General features: G+C 35.6%; 1 protein-coding gene across 3 annotated transcripts in view; it reads right to left on the bottom strand.

The window, feature by feature from the left end:
• Nucleotides 1-818: 818 nt before the first annotated feature.
• The window catches only part of CDK14 (cyclin dependent kinase 14), a 289922-nt gene continuing 282060 nt past the window's right edge, over nucleotides 819-8680 (bottom strand). For all 3 annotated transcript variants that reach the window (XM_081344348.1, XM_081344350.1, XM_081344345.1), the window contains one exon: nucleotides 819-5835. The gene's annotated coding sequence lies outside the window, so the exon portion shown is untranslated. The remainder of the gene's footprint in view (nucleotides 5836-8680) is intronic.

Here is an 8680-nt window from a genome sequence, read left to right as displayed (position 1 = left end):
GCTCGTGACCTCCCGTTTAGACTACTGCAACACTCTCTACATGGGGCTGCCCTTGAGGACCACTTGGAGGCTTCAGCTGGTGCAGAATGCAGCCGCACGAGTTGTGATGGGGGTTTCCCGATACTCCCATGTAACACCTCTACTCCGCGAGCTGCATTGGCTTCCGGTTGCCCTCCGGGTGAGATTCAAGGTACTGGTAATGACCTATAAAGCCCTAAATGGCTTGGGTCTGGGATATCTGAGGGAACACCTGCTGCCAGCATCAAGCTCCCTTCGTCCAAGATTGCCGGCGGGTAACACCCAGGGGGAGGGCCTTCTCAGTGGGTGCGCCTGCCCTCTGGAACCAGCTGCCCGTGGAGCTGAGGACTGCCCTCGACTTCCGTTCATTCTGCCGGAACCTGAAGACCTGGCTCTTCGAGCTCTCTGACCCAGGCTGAGAATTTTAATTTTAATTTTAATTGGGGGCTTTTACTTTTTCAGGGACTGTTGTAATTTTTTTTAATCGTTTTTAACTTTTGTATTTCTTCTTTTAATTACCCTGTAAACCGCCCTGAGTCCTTCGGGAAAGGGCGGTATACAAATCTAATTAAATAAATAAATAAATAATAAATAAATAAATAAATAAATAAATAAATGTTTTAATTTATATCTCTTCTATGTAAGCTGCCGATTACAATTATGCCAATTATGTTATGAAGGTAGAATAAGAACATGTTGATTAAAAAAACCCTCTGAATTATGTTTTTAAAAAAATCACGTGGAACATTAAAATCCTGTTACACTTTATTAAGTATCATATTAAATGAAAACAGGTGACACTTGACAAACCATACATTGTTCATAGTAAGACAAATTACACATTGAATACAGTGTAACAATGTAACATTTACTCAACCGTACTGCTGACTAAACTGTTATTAAAGTATGTGGCTATATTATGTATACATATTTAATATTAATATTGTTTGATTACCAAACCCATTAAAAAGAGGACATTTTTGTGCCTTGTATAAAGAATCTCAACTAGGAAAATTTCTGTAGGTAGCAGTGCAGAACTGCATGTTCTGAGACCATGGTTAGGGAATATCTTAATGCAATCTTTCAGTTTTTGCTCTAAAAATACTGCAAGGCAACAACACAGATAAGTGCCTCTTTTTTGTCAAAAGAAGATTTGTGTCATGATCTGGAGAAGAATGGAATATAATTCTATTTATATGGTCTCCATATTCCACATGAATCTGCACAAGTCCAAATTTCATTTATTCTATTAGGTTAGAAAAACAGTAGTAATATATTTTTGGGAAATACTCTATATTCACCATACATTTTTGTCCATGTCTGTGCGTGCATTCAAAAGATCACATTGCCTTCACTGCTGAGAGGAGCAACAATTCTCCTTAATCAGAAAAATTGGAAATATTTATTCAAAGATCATTCACATATTGAAAGCAAGACTGATCCAAAGCTTTCCTGTGCTTGTTTAACCTTATATCTAACAGACAATTTATACATTATTTGCAATGACCCAGGTGCTCTGCATATTTGAGCTGTTCAGATGGGAGTCATATTGAATCAATTTTCCAATGCAACATTGGTAACGAAAACCCTGTAGACCAATTTTCTATAATTATTTCTACATTCCTCATATAGTGGAATTCCTCTTATCTTTCATTGTAAGGTGATCATTTTCTCTTCTTAGATTTCAAAGTATCCTCTCTGTTTTCACTGAGAAGCTTTCTAAAATAAGGAGTTCAATTAAAAGAATTGGATGTAATTGGAAAGCATTTTTTCTTCTAATACCAACCACAGAAGTCCAATGCATGCACGGTTGTTTTTTCCATGGCTGTCATATTCCACTACTAAGTCCTTGGCCACTCTGATAGCACTTCAAAGAAACTATTATGTAGAATGGTTAGATTGCATAGGCCAGTGATGGTGAACCATTTTGAGACCGAGTGCCCAAACTGCAATCCCAAACCCACTTATGTATCATCGGGTGCTGAGAGGGCGTGGCCCATTGGGAGGGTGTGGCCCATTGGGTGGGCGTGGCTATGATGGTAACGGCAGACTGAGGGGGTCTAAAAAGTTCAATCAATTAATCCCCACAGAGAGGGCTCTGCGTGCCATCTGTGGCACACGTGCCATAGGTTCGCCACCATGGGCATAGGTAGTATTCACAAATGGGCTAAGACTCCATCCAATTATTTATTTATTTAATTTTATTTTTATTTTTATTACATTTATATCCCGCCCTTCTCCGAAGACTCAGGGCGGCTTACAAGCTTAGCAGTAGCCTTCATTCTATGTATATGCCTGCTTGTTAGGGCTTTCACACACACACACCCCCAAGCGGCATTATTACAAAGTCAGCTTATTGCCCCCAACAATCTGGGTCCTCATTTTACCTACCTCGGAAGGATGGAAGGCTGAGTCAACCTTGAGCCTGGTGGGATGCGAACCTGCACTAATTGCAGGCAGCTGGTGTTACTTAAGGAGGCATTAGCCCACTGCTCCACCAAGGCTCATGATAATCATTAATCATTCAAGTCTTATTAGAAAAATAGGGAAACCAATTATGGGAAAACAGCAGATATGTTATTTCAGTAACACATATACCAGGTCACAATCAACATATACATGGAGAATTAAAAATATGTAATCTTGAATTCAAAGTACCAGGAAAGTGGATAAGAAACTGCATTAAATTTTGGCTTATTGAAATTCTGAAAGGCTCAGAGTTGTCATAAGCATTACATAATCAGGAGAAATAGGAAGTACAAATGATATGGCAGGATCTTATAGAGTTAGCTTTCATTCCTATTGTAGTCAAAAGCACAAGTGTTAGATGCAAAATCCATGCACAATCACAATCAGTTGCAAAATGTAAAATTCCTTGTTATGCATTGTTCAGAATCATTCAGAATTGCCTTTCTATTTCCAACATAAGAGTTGCATGGTTTTGCCTAAACCGACCTGCAAAGAAATAAGAGTAATGAAATGGCTATGTAGGGTATGATGAAAGAAGTAACCATATTTTGACTATAACCTAACCTGGAAGATACTTTAGGGTAACACTTACACAGGTTTCTATTATATGCTAAAAGAGAAGAAAGGTGAAAATAAAATTGTATAATTACTATTTGCAAAATTACAGATTTGAAGAGAGAAGAGCAGAACACTTGATTCCCCCCCCCCCCAGCAGCTTCATGATTGCATTGCACAATGTTGGATATCTCATTATAGGTATATACTTCTTTCTATTACATTCCAGTGATAATTTCTCATCACTGTCACTAAAATTAGAACCATAATAAAACCTAGACAACTTATATTTATCCACTTCAAGTAATTGATCTTCTCCCATAATTTTAGTCCCTTAAAGGAAAACCATACAGTAATTTTAAGAAACAAAATACAGGGTTCTTTGCCAGCGCACCATTTTCTTTTTAGTTTATACGTGTGGACTGATACTAAAGACAATTACACTGGATTCCACAGAAAAGAACAGGGGCAACTAAAATAGATAGAATATTGAAAAATGCGTGGATTTTAAATTTGAATGTTTTTATATATATTGTCTTCCATGTACAATGATTCCAAAACACTTCCCTTCTTTTGAGTTTTGAAACATCACCTAAAATAAATCTTGATTTATTTTCTGCAATTGCTTTAGTTCTTCTAAGGGTTGTGATTGTGCTTTGGGGAAGTTGCAAAAGGAGCCACCAATGACTTCCCTTTTTGTTTTTCACGTATTTCTTGGTTGGTTAATTAAGATGAGAAAATTGAATTACTAATGAATCTACTCTAAAAGATGGATTTCCAGCCTTCAAATCCTAACACCCCCCCGATCCTTTTATATTAAGAATGTATATTAGAAGTGAAATTCAATAATTATTTTCACTCTGTAAGAGCTGATACTTTAGTTGATTGGCCAATATGTTAAATGACATTAAGAACTATTTTTGAAAGAAATTCATAAAATCTAAGCATATATCCTAAACATTTGATTTATTGTGAATAATAAGGTGCTAGGCATTTATTCCATTGAAGGAAATAACTCAATGAGTTACTTTTTACATGACACCATCATATATTTAACATGGAGAGAAATGGTTTCCATCTCTCTTTAAGATATTGCAGGAATTTACAGAAATCTATCTTCATTTGATAGTTTTGTTTAATTCTCCAATTTTCTTTCCTCTTCCATTTTTTACAGTGCTGAGATTTATTTTAGAAAGTCACCTTGAAATAGCTAAGTGAATATATGATCTAATTTGAAAAATACCACACAGAAAACAAAGATTAAAGCATTTTTGTTAAGTCGAAAATGTTTCACTGGATTTTCTGATTACTTGTTTCCATGGCTATAAAGTTTTAAAGAAAGGTGGCAAAGCTGATACTGGAAGGACAGAAACATTTATTTTAATTTATATATAATTGTTGGGAATAGAGTAATAATAAAAACATATTGACAAAATTCCCTTGTATTAAAAATTAGTATTTTGCAAAATCAAGTATTTGCCAGATCCAAGTAATAACATGCTTTCATACAGAGCAAACTATAAAACATATCCCTGTTTTCCAGCTTTTATTTATAAAAGTATTAAGATGCCATTATCAAATTCATGTGTGTATGTATGTATGTATGTATGAATGAATGAATAAATGAATGTTTTTAGGCATCTGTTTTACTATTTCAGGGGGATTTGTTCTTCCCTATCTACAATAACATTCTACTATGTAGCAGGCAAATCCAATCACTGCCTTCACTAGTTCCATTTCCTTTCCACCCTCTTTTAGGATAGGGAGAATAGTAATCCATTATTAATGAACAATCTACAAATTATACAGGAAAATCAGCTGTACGGAGATGCATAATATAGTGCTTTTTCCCTACCATCTTAATACCTTATAAAAATAACTGGAAGAGTCCTTTGGTTAGAAAAAGAAAGTATTTTGAATTTGGATTCAAAATTTGGATGGTTATTCAAGGCTAATATTTTTAATGGCTCATTCAGCAACTAGTCATAGTATTACTCAGCACTGTCATAGTGCTTTTCCAAATTTTTTCTTCATCTTCTCTAGTTTCCTTCATAGAAAATGTTGTTGAAGCAAGACATGAACAAGTTGAAATATAATCACAAAAACAGTAGAGCATTAAGTCTCTTTTCTCACAAGGGTGTAAAATATCTGAATATATATATATGCCCATTATACCACTTTATTCAACATAGGCAGAGTACCCAAATTCTAGCTAAGATGCATTTATTGCCATGGTTAAATTAAAGAGTATTACATTTACTAGCAGTAAAAAAGTGAGCAAAATTATAAGACACCGACTTTCACAACCAACCTGTTTCAGCTTAAATTCTGAAAAATGAGAAATGAGCGGAATTTCCCAATGAATACATACACTGTTTCATGCTATGACTGTCTTTTAGCTACAGATAATATAAAGGAAGTTGTGAACACGAAAGTGTTGTCTTACTATATTTAAGACATTGCTGGTGAAACTAAAATATTTTCACACAAGTATTTATACTGCAGTGAATTAAAAGCAATAAAACCAAACACAAAAGACTGAGAGAGAAAAAAGCCAATTATGCCACATATCAATAAAGCAAATAGCTTAATCTTCACAAATATCTCTCAAATCACAATGAATCAAAATACGTGCAGTACTTTAAATAAACTGAGAAGGAGTGGAGAACCAGATCTTGTCAGCATAATTTTTCTTATGATTGAAATCCAACAAAGGAAGCAGATAATGGTGCCTTTATAATGTTGACTATCTTGTTTGTTTTTTTCTGTCCTCTAGTCTGGTGATCTTAATTCCTATAATGAAACAACAGAAATTACAGTAAACATTATGATGAGAGGTTGTTCAATAATAATAAAACAATGGTATCCTGCTCTTTTAATGTTAACCAAAATAAACATTAAAAATTATAAAAAAAATTAAGGACAAGATTCAGATTTGCAACTCTCTCTTCAAAGCCAAATACCCAACTCCCCTAGACTTACAGCAATATTTTATTCATTAACTATAGTTTATATGTCTCTTGATTCAATAAGCTGCAAAATAACTTACCACAGAAATCACTACCACCCCCACAGTTAAAATAAAAAACCATCCAACCATAAATAATATAAAACTGAAGCAACAACTCTCCACCAAAGAAAGTTGTAACGTTCAGTTCTGTAGTAGAGAGAATCCTTTCATCACCAAATGATTATTAGACTTTCTGTAAAAGCTAGGTTTTAATGACTTTATGGATTTTAAATGTTAACATTATTTCAAGTAATAAGAAGAGAAGGGGACATTAATTTCAGAATATTTGCCACCAGCTTAAAAATGTTTTAGAACTAGAGTTTACTAGCTCTTTTTGCACAACCATAGCTTCTAAAACAGAATTCATCTGGATATTTATTTTTTCCTGAAGAACTTAATGGGGCAAGGCTGTCCCAGTGGGTTAGCATGCAAAACACACACATGACTTTCACAATGTGGCCTACTTAGTACCACTGCTGCATCTTGCAATCACATTTTATTGTTCTTTTAAAAAGCAACTGATAACAAATACATGGCACAATTGTCCTGTATTTAACGTGCCTACCAATTAGATTCTGTTAGGCTCACTGTAAATGCCACTATGCCTGATATGCTCAACAGTAATTTCATTTTTGCTGATAGTTTACTGAAGTCATCTCTGGTGCTATTGAAAATCATTTTATTTTTGACTCCATGCAAGTTTTTTTTGCAATACATGTTAATGAATTAGATAATCGATTGCATAACACAACTTCTTTCTGACCCACATTGGCCTATGAACCAGTTTTTTTAAAAAAAATTAATTTTCTTAAAACCAACTGTCAGGATCATGTGATGGAAGGGATGAAAAATGAAAATGAGTAATCCTGCTGTGCAGGTGAGTGACCTATGAGAGACGGCTCTGCCTGGTAGGATTTTTACACGTACCATCAGACACAGACCAATTGATTAGATCATCTTATTCTAGCCACCAACCAGGCTCCAGAGACTAATTAAGAGAGAGTACTGCCTGCGCAGACACCCCATTGACACCTAATTTGCTCAGCCAAGGCCTTTGGGGGGAATTTATTATCTCTGCAGCTGTACTTCATGCATTTCTGACAGGCGAGAACCACTTACTTCATCATGCTTTTGAACAAACTGAATGTAAGAAACTCAAACTACTAAATACAGGCAGACACAAATTAAAACTGGCTAGCCTTAATCAATTCTGCTTCCCTCCTCCAATTTATGCTGTATTATCTGATGTAGATCAGCACACTGCCTTATATATTCTCTACAAATAGATAGCCCAACCTATCAAAAGATTGTCCTTTTTGCTCCAGAATTTTTTATTTAGTTACATGTTATTCTATACTAAATGTTTCATGTAATATTTAGTTATTGCAATTGCTTGTTTATGAATTTCTTGTTAAAAGTAATGTTATTCTGTTTAATGTTCAAGGAGTTTTAAATAACTGTTAACATTTATAATAGCTAGAGTTTCCTTTGAAGCTGTAGAAATATTATCAGCAAGACTGAATTAATAGATGGGTTAGTAGTGGTAATTTGCCCACTACTCAAGAAACCATTTTTGGATCTGACTGCTGGACAATTTTTCCCAGTATCTAACCACTCTTTTTGGGACAAAGATTATGGAAAACATAGTTACAGAAGTTACAGCAGTCCCTGGATGAAGCAGATTATTTGGATCCCTTTCTGTCAGGCTTCAGGCCTGTGTATGGGCATTGGCTGTATGGTTGTATGGCATGTTTGGATGATGCCTGGCAGCAGGGGTTGTGCACCTGTCCTTGCTCTTGTCCCAAAGTGCTTTTTCCAAAAGGCAATTGGACTTTCTTGCGAGGGTTTTCCTTTGAAATATTTCATTTTTCATCCTAGAAGCTTCTTTAGTTCATCAAAAAAGAAAAGAAAGTCCAGTTGCCTTTTGGAAAAAGCACTTTTGGGACAACCATGACCTGGATGATTTAGAATCTTCACAAATATTTGTCCTTGCTCTTCTTGACTTCTTGGTGACTTTCAATAATATTCATCATAGTATCCTTCTAGATCAGTCCAGGTAGGGAGTGGATGGCAGCATATTCTGCTGATTTGCTTACCCTGCTAGGGCAGTACCAGTCCATGCTGGTTGGGAGTGACAGATCCCGTCATTAATCTCTTTGTGGGGTCCAGAGTTAGATATTGTTTCTGTTCCTATTTAACATATACATGAAGCTGTTGGATGAGATTATCTGTTCTTATGGATAAGATCTCATCAATATACCATGACACATTAGATACATTACTTCAACATCCCAGTTTTACAGTATTATGTCAATATTATACATCTCCACTCTGGGCAAATTAAGTGATGCTGCTGAAGACATCTCCCAGTGCCTGAAGGCTTCAGGAGTCTCAATGGGAAACAACAGTTTTCAGCTGATACCTGGCAAGATTCTTGGATCTGAGACTTTTTATCTTCTTTGATTCTGGATGGGGTGATACTGCCCCAAACAGACCCAGTGCACAATCTGGAGACCCTTCTAGATCACAACTCCTACTTGAAGAACAGGTGGCAGTCTTGGCTAGGAGGGCTTTTGTGAAACTTAATGTTGTGCACCAAACTGTTCTTTCCTGGACCATTAGGCTCTA

The sequence above is a fragment of the Vipera berus genome (assembly GCF_964194415.1).
Source record: "Vipera berus genome assembly, chromosome: Z".
Classification (NCBI taxonomy): domain Eukaryota; kingdom Metazoa; phylum Chordata; class Lepidosauria; order Squamata; family Viperidae; genus Vipera; species Vipera berus.
Note: the sequence above shows the minus strand (reverse complement) of the source record. Positions and strands in the feature narration are given on the sequence as shown.